Source organism: Cynara cardunculus (genome assembly GCF_001531365.2).
Source record: "Cynara cardunculus var. scolymus isolate 2C chromosome LG 1, CcrdV1, whole genome shotgun sequence".
NCBI lineage: Eukaryota > Viridiplantae > Streptophyta > Magnoliopsida > Asterales > Asteraceae > Cynara > Cynara cardunculus.
The window spans coordinates 39617595-39630159 of record NC_037528.1 but is presented as its reverse complement, the minus strand read 5'-3'; the positions used below and the strand labels follow the sequence as shown (position 1 = coordinate 39630159).

Genomic DNA, 12565 nt, shown 5'->3' with positions numbered 1-12565 from the left:
TATTTGGGGTTGTTACAATAATTAATCTTATAAATAAATACTAAGACCGAGTTCAAAAAGAAATACTAACTTGTTGATTCTTGATTTACGACTTCATCAAATAGAGGTAGTAGTATTCCATGCTTATTTCAAATGCCTATGAAAGAATACGTAATATCAATGAGCCTCCAGTTTATGTCAATTCAAAATTCCAAAATATTAATAATCGCATGGTATTTACCGTTGAAATTTTCACATGTCAATCCCGAACATATCTGGCTTGTTCCTTCAATGCCCATAACGCTTGTTCCTTGTGTATTAACAACATTTCTAGTTTCCTTGCTTCATTGATATAGTTTTGAATAATAAATTGTCTCCTTTGAGCAAAATTTAGTGCACTGACATAGGTTATTTCATTGATATTCTCTTGCGTCATCCATTGGGAGATATTTGTCATGTGTGCATTTCACCCAGCACTATTTTTCTCATTTTGTTCTTCTCTTTTTGTCGTGAATAATAACGTCTATTATATTCCTTATGTTTTTCTGCAAATGTTTTGTAAATGATTTTTAAATATATATTGAGTGATTACATCAAGATTTAAAGTGTATGCATGTTAGATATTCTACATACCTTTTGCTATATCTACATTAACTTGGGAGACATCAACATTTGGCCGGTACAACTGCATGTTCGATCTCGGTTCGGGGTGATGGATTAACATTGGCCCAATACAACCGCATATATATAAGATATTTGAATATGAAAAATAAAGATTGTTATAAATAAATACTAATATCGAGTTTAAAAAGAAATACTAACTTGTCAATTCTTGATTCACGACTTCGTCAAAAAGAGGTAATAGTATTTCATGATTATCTCGAATGCCTATGAAAGAAAACATCATGTCAATGAGCTTCTAGTTTATGTCAATTCCAAATTCCAAAATAATAGTTATCGCAAGATTTTTACCATTGAAGTTTTTATGTATCAACCAGAACATATCTGTTTGTTCCTTTACTACCCATAACGCTAGTTCCTTGTGTACTAGACAACATTTATGTTATTTTCTCTGCCTCCTTGATAATAGTTTCCATTAATAATATTTCTCCTTTGAGCAAAAGTTAATGCCCTGACAGGGGTTGTTTCATTGATATTCCCCTGTGTCATCTTCATTGGAGAGATATTTGTTATGTGTTTCATAGATTAACTACTTCTTTCACCAAGCGCTATTTTTCTCATTTTATTTTCCTCTTTTTGTCGTGCATAATAGCGTCTATTGTATTCCTTCTGTTTTTATGCGAATGTTTTGTAAATGATTTTTAAATATATGTTGAGTGAGTACATCAAGAATTAAAGTGTATTCATATTATCCATTTCCACATACCTTTTGTTGTATCCACATTAACTTGGGAGACATCAACATTTGCAGCATCTTTATCGACAATCTTCATTGCACACCCTAACATGACATAGACAAAATAAATATTGAAGCACATGACTCATACATATAACTCATTTTCAAAACATTCATTGAATGATCACATATATGTTTAAAATATCATTACAACTAATACAACATAACATAAAAGTTACATATATATTCCAAATGTCTTCACCAAAAACACATAATCCTAATCAACTTAAATAGTCACACAGTTTTAACTCAGCATAGGTCCAATGGTGTGTGCTTCTGACATATCTGGATCAAACACAATCTTGGTTAAAGTCGTTGAAGTCAAAACATTCATTGAAAATATTAGAAAATACGTTTTTAGATGGATAACATATAGAAATATTAAATAACTACATAAAATATAAAATAACATATAACATATTTAAATTTAGATAGATAAGTTTAACACGAGATACATAAAATATGGATTTATTTTTTATGGCCCGAGCCATCTTCACAATACGTGTTCGTTGAGTATCATACAACCTCATCTTTATAATGTGCCCCTATTCAAAATAGCAAAGTTAGAACAATTTATAAATTTGTTAATTTGGTAATAATTTTAATACAAATGCAACTTACGTTCCATCTTGTAAAAATATATCACACGAACCCAATCAAAATACACGATGATCTCATATATAATAAACTTGTCATCCCATTATGATTTCCCAACATCTAAAACAAAGATATTTAAATATTAATTTTAAATTATATCATCAAATTATGGAAGATATATAAATATAGATGTAATTAAAAAATTTAAATGTATCGATAATCATCTTTCGTGTAGTTCTATCTTCAGCAAGAGTTTTAATGGAAGGTGCCGATGGATAATGCAAACACTCTTTCAGTATCATTCGTCAATGGATTTGGCTTTGTGTTTTTACTGAAATAAGTGACTTATTCGCCACGAACAAAACTATATTTTCATACCTTGAGTACTCATAATAAGTCTCTTCAATTTAGAAATGCTCCAACGAAAAGATACCCCAAACAAATTTCTTTGTTACTTGGAATAATTGCAGCCATTTTGTCCCTCTAATATATAGAATATGCAATAATATATTTGTTAATATCTTAAAAATAATAATTTTCATGACATCAAAATAAAATATGAATAATTTCACTTACGTTTTGTTCAAATAAGATAAGATATAGTTTTTTTTCAAGTAAGATAAGATATAGTTTTTTTTCTTCCACGTCTTCCCAAACAAGTTGAAAACTTCCACCATACATGTTCTTGTTGTAGTGATGAAAAACTTTGACATAAGAATATGAATCCATTTTTTAAATCACAAATGATGAAATACATATCAATAAAATATCCATTTTTAATATTTGTTAACTCTTTAGAATCTTGAGAATATTTTATATGTTTTATTATAAAAAAATATTTTTATGTTGATATATTTATCAAACATAAACTAACTAAAAACGTAATATCCAAACACATGAAGCAGTGAACTTAAGAGAAGTGCTAACTAACAACGCCTTAAGAGGGTAATATCCCATTAGCCCGTGGACAACAATTTGGATCATCAAGTGCATTGTTAAACTTCTTAACAAATTGTCCCACTTGGTTATCATAACATAAAGTAACAAACAATTCAATATCCAACCAAATTTATTAAATAATAACAAAGAGAAAATATTTGTTAGGTTCAATATTTTGTTCTTAAATGTTATATCCTAGCTTTATGTTTCTTGTGTATAAATAGTGCGCTTTGTTGTAGTTTGTGAAGTATGTAGAGGAGTGTAGAAGTGGTGTAAACCTTTGAAGATAATTTTGTCTCTCTCTACATTTCTATTTCTGCCGTTGATGGTCTTGTGAGTGTTCTTGTTAATTCATGTTTTGATTGATTAAACGTGGGAATATCAGTTGGTATCAGAACAAGAAACAACAACTAGAGAATCAGACTGTGATGGATTTGGATTGAATTTGGTTGAAGAATTGTTCGAGACTTACTGTTTTTGGACGAACATTTTTTGCTACTGTTTTGATTCTGAATTTCTTAATTTGTTTGAATTTTTGATTGATTTTGATTGTTTGTTGTTCGAAATTCTTGTTAGAGTTTGATGGAATCATTCAATTTCTCAATTGAATTGAATTTGAGTTCCAATTCGGGATTTTTGCAATTCTTGAGTTTGAAACTGTTCTTGATAATTTTAATGAATTCAACCAGTATAATCTGTTTTTGCTAAGAATCGGATTCAAAAACTTGTTTTTAGTCATATTGCGAATCAATTTGTGCAAGTTTTATTCAATTTTGATTGATTTTGAGTGTATTTGGATCGATTTATGCATATTCTGTTAACAAGTTCCTTCATCGCTCGTTAATACATTCAATGAGCGATAAGGACTCCTCATCGGTCATTGAATTTTCATTGAATTCTTTTATATTTCTTATTGTCCGATTGTAACACTCCCAAAAGAAAAACAACAAGGTAGGAGATAATTTTAACCGATAAAGCAAAACACAAAAAAAATAGAGTTTAAAAGAAAATCACCCAACAACGGGGAATAGTAAAGCGTTTACAAAGCGACAAATGAGGCGATAAAAAAAACAACCTATTAATCTAAACAATTCTATGCCTAGATTAAGTACGGGTGTTTCTACCAACTCTAAAAAATACGAAATCGACCAAGTAGTAACGCTCGAAGCATCAAGTGATTTTACTCCAAAAAGACTTTAACGAACTATCTTCCTCTCAACCCTTTGATACCCCTCCGCTAAAGGAACCTGATAAGCAAATCATTTCAAGAAAGAATGTTAGGCTTACGCCTAGTGAGTTCAATTAATAGAGTAAAAGTGACTATAAAACCTTTTTATTTAAAATGCAATTATATAAAAATATCGATACATAACTTTAGACAGTGAAAGAGGGAACGTAAGTCCTAAGTAATTTGTGGAGGAGTCAAAACATCCGAAGATGACGGGGGAGACCCGATTTACCGTTGATTGTGACGGAACACAAAGTAAGTCATAGATCAACGTTTCAGAGCATCACTTACAGGTTATACACATTGACATCAACCTAACCAATCATGTAGTCGGTCGTGATCTTAAACTCTTTACCTCATAAATTACATAATGATCTCAATGCCTATTTCCGAGTGGAAATGAGAAGATAGATTTGGAAGTTACATAATGATCACAATGCCTAAATCCAAATCATATCAATCTTCTCACAAGGTAATTAAATCAACTTCCGTGCCCATACTCCATTACACTCCGGTAATATGACTAAAAGTGACGTCTTAATGCATAATGTCATTCATTTAACAATAAGTATTACACACGAGTTCCATAGCCATGAAATATTTCCTTACTCCTAAGAAAGAGCTCCTCATACGTATATTTTAAGGGTTTTTAAGGTTTTTAAGGCCAACAATACATGGAGTGTATGATCTACATAGTGAATAACCAATTTTCAACTCATTAAATCAATGTCAACGGAATTTCCAAGTTGCCACACTCTAGACCTATAATCCTCATCCCATTCAAGTAAGTAAATTTATAGGGGCTCAAGTAAACGGCAAACAAATACCCTATCGCAATTATTAGAGGGTTTCGTAAAAGAATGAGTGAACTCATCATGTAGGATTTAGGAGAAATCCCAAAATTTGGACTGTTGCTTGTTGCTTTTGTTTGCTAGTTTGCATGGCGCAGCAGCTGCTGTTCGGGCAAGAGGGCGAAGAAACAGCACAGCATGGACTGCTGTTCGGGCAAGAGGGCGAAGAAACAGCACAGCATGGACTGCTGTTTGCAAAGCCAAACAAAGAAACGACGCAGAAGTTGATGCTGTTTTGGCGAGGCAACGACGGGGAGCACAGCAGGCTGCTGTTCGGTCGAGAAGACGCAGAAAAACGCAGAAGTTGCTGATGTTTTGGCGAGGCAATGATGGGAAGCACAGCAGGCTGTTATTCGGTTGAGAAGACGCAGAAAAACGCAGCAGTTGCTGCTGTTTTGGCAACGCAACAACGGGCAGCACAGCATGCTGCTGTTTGGTCGAGAAAACGCAGCAGTTGCTGCTGTTTTGGCGAGGCAACGACAGGCTGCTGTTTGGTCGAGAAAACAAAGAAAACGCAGCAGTTGCTGCTGTTTTGGCGAGGCCACAAAGGAACGGCACAGCAGGCCGCTGTTTGGTTGAAGAAAACGAAGAAACAGCACCGATGCGCCAGATGTTTGATGAGACAACGAAGGAGCAGTTGTGGCCGACGCCAAATGACTAACTCTGGGTGTTGTATCTTCCAAAGACTAGGATTTAGATGGAGCTCACCACATCTCTCTCTCCCTCTCGAACCGTAGCTGTTGCAGTTGTTCCCCTTTCTCCCCTAGATTTTCCTCTTTCTTTCTCTCGAGTGAAGGGGGCTCTCCTTTCCCAGGTGCAGTCCTCCATCCTATTTTACAAGCTCAACCTCCCTACTAAAACAGAACCAGTAGGTAAGGACTCAGAGTCAAATAAGGGAATTCTTCCAAGGTCAGGAAAGTCTAATGGTTATGATCCAAATATAGAGGGTAACACCCCCGCCCTTTTCAATAAAAACCCTTTTTAATAACTCTTTCAAATCCAAAGTTTATAAAAATCCATTCCCCTTTTCTTTTCTTTTTTTTTTCTTTTCTTTTTCTTAGAAGGACTTAATAATATAATAGGGTCTAAACTTCTAATATGCAAGTACTTTTATATGGATATAGAGTACGTTTACCATGCAGACGAGACGAAGGAGAAGAAAAGAAATACTAACGTGACTGGAGTAGAGAAAAGAAAGGGAAAATTTCAGGTGTTACACCGATATCCTGCATTCATCGCTTAGTGTGTTAAGCAATATCTTGTCTTCATCGCTGGTTAAATTGGGTGATAAGCAGTGTTGTCTGATTAGTAAGAGTTGGAAGATAAAGAGTTAGGCGATAAAGAGTTGTGCGATAAGAGACTTGAAGGATAAGCAAGCATTGTCCGATAAGCAAGGTTGAGTGATAAGTAGTGTTTTTTTATAAGGAGTTGAGCGATAATTAGTCTGAACAATCAAGTTTGGGTGACAAGCAAAATTTGTGAGAAAGTTAATATGATTTTATGAGTTTTGAACTGTTTTTTAAAGATCAAATGTTAGTCAATCATTTTGAATTGTTTGAAATGGCATTTATATTAGAAAGAGAGAACAAGGAACTTAAAGAGAAATTTTTTGATTTGGAAAAGAAATTTAAAAAGGAAAAAAGAAAAGTATATAGAAATTATCTATGAGAACCATTCAAATCTTTGTTGGGCGAAAGATACAATAAAGGAAAATGAGCAAATAAGAGAAAAAAAGAAGAAGTTTATACAGGCTCAGATAGATGAACTTCTTACTAGAGATCGTCATTATGAGATTCAAGATAGAAATGTTGAACTATTAAAGAATAATTCAGAGTTAACACAAAGGTGTATGAAGCTGATAAAATTTTAAGTTCTGAAAGAAGAGTTTTGAGAAAGAAAAGAAAAAGATAGTTGAACTAGAAAAGTTATTAGAATCTGAAAGGAAAGAGTTTGAGAAAGAGAAGAATACATTTTCTGATGCAGAATAGAGGTTTAATGTTGAGAAAAGGATTTTTGAAAGAAACTTGAAATCTTTTGAGATGGGTTCTGTGAAGCTTTCTGAGCAAATCATTGATTTTGAGAAGATTGTTATTGTGGAAATATCTAAATTTGAAGTTGAAAGAAAAGAATCTGATAAGAAGTGTTTGGAGCTTTCAAAGAGTATTGCTGCTATTCAAAAGAGTCTGGATGATGAGAGAAAATCTTTTGCTATTGAAAGAAAGAATGCAGGAAAGAAGAATGTTGTTATAGCTAAGGAGTTAGCTGAAAAGAAAAAGTGGTTAGATGTTGCATCTGAGAATGAGAAAGGAAATTTTGAGATAGAAAGGAAAGATTTTGAAAAGGAAAGAAAAAAAGTTCAAGGTAAAAATTTCTGAGATTACAAAGAAATTATCTGATTTGAAAGCTGATCTTGTTACTGAAAAGAATATGAGATCTAACTTTGAAAAGAAATATGTTTTAACAACTAAAGAAAGAGATCAATTATTAAATAAACTCAAAGATTTTTCTGAAAATGATAGTTCAACTGAGTCTCTATCTTCAGTTAGAAAAGGCAAGAGTAAAAGTTCTTCTGTCAAATCTAACAGTTACTCAAGTAGATTTTCTAGAACTGGTGCTTCAAACTATAAATATCATATTTCTCGACAGTATTACAATGATTATGTGATTGAATCAGATAATCATTATAAATTGAAGAAAATGTTTTGGAAGAAGAAATTAGCTGCAGACAACTTTGTTGAAAACAAGTCTGTATATACAAAATATTTTGCTTCAAAGACTGTTTTACCTTGTATTGTCAATAATCATTTGATCAGTCTTAGCAAGAAGAATATTTGTTGTTCAAGGTATGGAGCTAACAAGTTTATCAATCAGAGGAATAGCAGGTATGATAATAATTGGAATGGTACATATTGCATATCTGATTTTTCTGAGAATAGTTATACAATGAAAACTTCTGATTTGAACAGATGGTATGGTACTTATTGTATACCCCAAACCAATGCTAACAAATTAGGATCCATGAAAGTATGGATACCAAAATCTGTGTAATCTATTTTTGCAGGTTTGTCATGTGCTGAGCTGAATTTAGAAGATTAAACACTTGATAAAGTGATGTTTGTTTTGAGGGGGAGTATATGGAGATTTGTGCTTTAAAGTAGTTTATGAACATATCAGTTCAGGATATGGTCTTCAATACAGTTTCTGAATAAATCAGTTCAGAACCGGAGCTTATCTGAATAAAGGGAGTATAATGTTTTATTTGATATACTGATTTCATCAAGATATTAATTCCATGGGGAGTAATGATTTTAAAATTTATCTGATCATTTTTCAAAAGAAGAGTAAGTATTTTTCATACTTATCTGAATGATTAATGGATACTTAACTAATTTGTTTTACAGGATTATATGAAGAAATAAAGAGTTTGAAAGATAACGCCTGAAAGATTAAAAGTATATCCAGACAAAGGTTGTGCGATGAGAGCATAATCCAAACATAGTTGTGAGCAGTAAATTTCCTATCCGAACATAGGCTTGAGTGATGAAGTGCTAATCCACACAAGCCATAAGAGATGAAGTGTCAATACGGATGAGTAGTGAGCTATGAACTTTGGGCGATGAGATACTAGAATGGTGAGCGATTAGTATGAGCAATGAGTTAAAGATGAGGATGAGCGATGAGTCACCTAATCGGCCACAATATTGAGCGATGAACTACCTTCATCGACCAATGTAAGATGATTTTAAAAGTTGAGTGATAAGCATTGAGAGTTGAACGATGAACGATGAATGTTAAGCAATGACAGGCTAAGTGTTGATCGATGAACGATTAAGTCTTGAGCGATGAGTGATAGGTTGAGCATTGAGATATCATAGTTGAGCGATGAGAGACTTGTGGTGAGCGATGAAACCCCTCATCGACCACAATGGTGAGTGATGAACTCCTTTCATCGACTAAGTGGTGAGCGATGAAATTCCTCTCATATGCAAGACTTTGATTGATAAACCTTTTGAGTGATAAAAGAATTTTTTTTTTCATCAATTTTTTTGTGCTTAATTTTTTTATCTGATCTTAATCTTCATATGCTTAGAAGAAGGACAACTTCTAAGTATATTAAAATGTTTTACGAATGTTCAAACCACTTCTTTGATCTCAAATGTTTTTATGATTTTAAGAAGTGAGAATTTAAATATTTTTTTTAAATGAGTACTATCTTTGAACATGTACTTCATTGAGTTAATACTTGTGTATTTTCTCATCTTGCATAATTCCAATACCTGATTCAACTGTTCTTAAAATTAGTTATTTTCATGTCTCATATATTCATTGATATTTTTTGGTAGAAATACACTCGTTTGAAATTTTAATTGTTTTCATTGTGCGTTATTTCATATCAATGTTTCAATTCTTATCTGAAATAGTAATTGTGATTTATTCTTCACAATAAACATTCTAATTTTTTTTGAATATTTGTTGATAAACACTGTGCATACTGAGTCATTCTGGTTAGCCTTTGAATTTGTTTCTTGATAATTCTAAACAGATGTCTTCAATGTTATAGCTTCTGAACAACTCAGTTCAGAAATTGTTCTACATATATGACTTTTGAATACATCAATTTAGGATTCATACTTCCTTTTTTATGAGATTTAACATATATATCTCTGAATGTGCAATAATTTTCTGAGTGCTAAGAATTTAGAAGTTTCAATGGTCAATCTAGAGCCGGAAGGACCTACCCATGAAACACATCCCTAAGTTCGATATATTTTGAAAGGGAGTGTTTGAGGTAAAATGTTGAGAGATTGAATGTTTGTGAGTGATAAGTATCAATTTATTTGATACTTTTACACTTTTTCTTCACTTTATTTACCCATTTTATTTTTCCAAAATTCCACAAATTTAGTCTTTTTGTTTTGTTTTTCTATCTTTTTATATTGGAGCTAAAGTGATGTGATAAACATGTATACTTCTTGGATATGTGTTGATTTTTGGGAAAATAGCTTTGTTATTAGGTACTTGGTTGAAGCATGCTACAGCATGTGCTGCAGGACGATCCAGGGGCATTCTTGAGAATAGTACGAGAATCTTTTGAGATCACTTCTTCCCTTTTTGGCAGCTCATCTCCTGCAGATTTCAAGATCTCATAGGACAAATTTAAGATCTGATTTTTGGTATTATCTAGGTGGTTTAGCTTTGCTCATTGGTTTGTGTAAAAAGTTGGGTAAAGTTTTTACCCATTGGTTTTTACCCTCCCTTCCTCCACTATATAAAGGGGGGAGGTTTGGCTTTATAAGTAAGCAATTTGTATGCAAATAATCTAGAGAAACACTTGGAGTAGTTAAATATTGAAGGTTCTTTTGGGTTTAAAGTTATATTTGCAAGTATTTTATTTTTCTTCTTTATAATTTCTCTTTACTTTTATTTCTCTTGTCATCTTTTATTCTCTTAATGCTCTCCTTATTATGCTTTATTATTATTCATGCAATTAATTTTTCTAGTTTAAGTATTGTTAGACGCTTTTATAATCACGCTTAGCATTTATTTTTCTACTTTATTTGTCTTTCTTATGTATTATTATTTACGCAATTAATTTTTCAAGCATGTTAGGCTAAAAATATAGCTTGGGTGTTGGGTGAAGTTAAGATAAAGTCCGGTTCCGTTTGTAGAAATATAAATTATAAATCTTTACAACTACGTCATTCAAGTTTTTATCATAAAAACATCATCCATGGACAAGTTGATCACTTGTTTAAAAGTGTTAAAGTGTGTTGGATTTAGAGATAAGCCAACAAGCACATGTCAACTTGAATGATATGGAAGTAGGCTCGAGAGAGTTACTTAGAATCAAGGAGACTCGTTTTCGCTCCATTTAGCTTATAAAAGGAATAGTTTGAGCCAATGTCGGGACTCCAGCCTTGCATAGAGATATAAGAGTTGGATCTATGACTGTGTGTCATTCTAAATCTCGAGAAAGTACCTTAAAGAAGCTATTAGTTGTAAAGATAAGTCGTTTATAAAGCATGTTATAGAACCATGTTGTAGCATGCTGTCTACTTTTAAGTCGGTTTAATATCTTAACGAATCCCTATACCCTAAGCTCTCTTTTATTACTTGTTGACAACATTAGTATTTAATCAACTCACCACAAATATTTCCTCGAATTCACCATCTGAAATCATATCTTTAGTTAGACTATTAAATTGAACTTTTTCCTTTTTCTCCGTGGACGATATTCGGTATTTTTACTACTTTATTACTTGTAAAAGACGATAGTGGATTGATGAGTGTATACTTGCACTAATCTCCATTTGTTAGCAGTCTGAGAGATTTATTTTATATAATTCTCGTAACAAGTTTTTGGCACCACTGTCGGGGATTTAGGCAAGAGTTTATTTTTAGTAAATCTAAAGATTTGATTTTTCTACCATCTTTTTACTTGATTTTGGGTGTGGTGTATGCCAAGGCTACCGTACGGGGAGATTTTTGAATTGAATATGGATATCGAGCGAACATTTAGACAAAGACGAAGAGTTCAAAGAGTATTATTATCTACTCTAACCTCTTCAAATATGGCTGATAATCCACTTCCACCAACTCCCCCACCACTGAATGACGCTGAAAAAATAATCAAACTGGAAAACTCAAAAGATGGAGGAATTATGGACTATGCCATTCCTGTTTTTGATCAGTTAAATTCAAGAATAATTAGACCATAAATGGAAGCCCTCCATTTTGAGTTAAAACCAGTAATGTTTAATATGTTACAAACCAACGGTCAGTTTAGTGGTTTGCCATCTGAAGATCCACACTCATACTTAAAATCATTCATGGAAATAACTGACACTTTCCTTATCCCGGGAGTATCTAACGATGCTCTAAGACTCACATTGTTTCCTTTTTCTTTAAGGGATAGGGCAAAGTCTTGGTTCAATTCCTTGCAACCAGGATCTGTGAATTCTTGGAATAGCATGGCAGAAGAGTTTTTAAAAAAATATTTTCCTCCCACTCGAAATGCTAAGTCCAGAAACAAAATTTGTCTTTTTAGACAAATGAACGATGAGGCAGTTCCCGATGCTTGGGAAAGGTACAAGGAGCTATTAAGAAAATGCCATCACCATGGCATTCCATACGGTATACAGCTCGAGACATTTTACAATGGGTTAAATCTCATTGCAAAACAAATGCTCGATGCTACATCAGGAGGAGCTTTCACAGCTAGTACCTATAATGATGGATATGATATCCTTGAAAAGATTTCTAACAATAATGGACATTGGACCGACCCACGTGCACTAGTACCACGCAAAACAATGGGGAATTCATGACATGGATGCTTTTACAGCATTGACGGCTCAGATGATTGCGATAACCAACTTGATTAAAAGTTTAACAAACGGTCAAGTAGCACAATCTATAGCCACCACACACATGCTCCAACTGTTGAGTCGATACAATGTGTGTATTGTGGTGGAGGACATCCTTTTGAACATTGTCCATCTAACTCTGAATCAGTCAACTATGTGGGAAATCAAAATAGATCAAGACCATTCT

At 33.0% G+C, this 12565-nt stretch overlaps 1 non-coding gene across 1 annotated transcript; it reads right to left on the bottom strand.

Moving 5' to 3' along the window:
• Positions 1-12030: 12030 nt before the first annotated feature.
• On the bottom strand, positions 12031-12137 carry LOC112503280. The gene has a single exon (XR_003067918.1). It is a non-coding gene; the product is annotated as a small nucleolar RNA R71 (small nucleolar RNA).
• Positions 12138-12565: the final 428 nt, after the last annotated feature.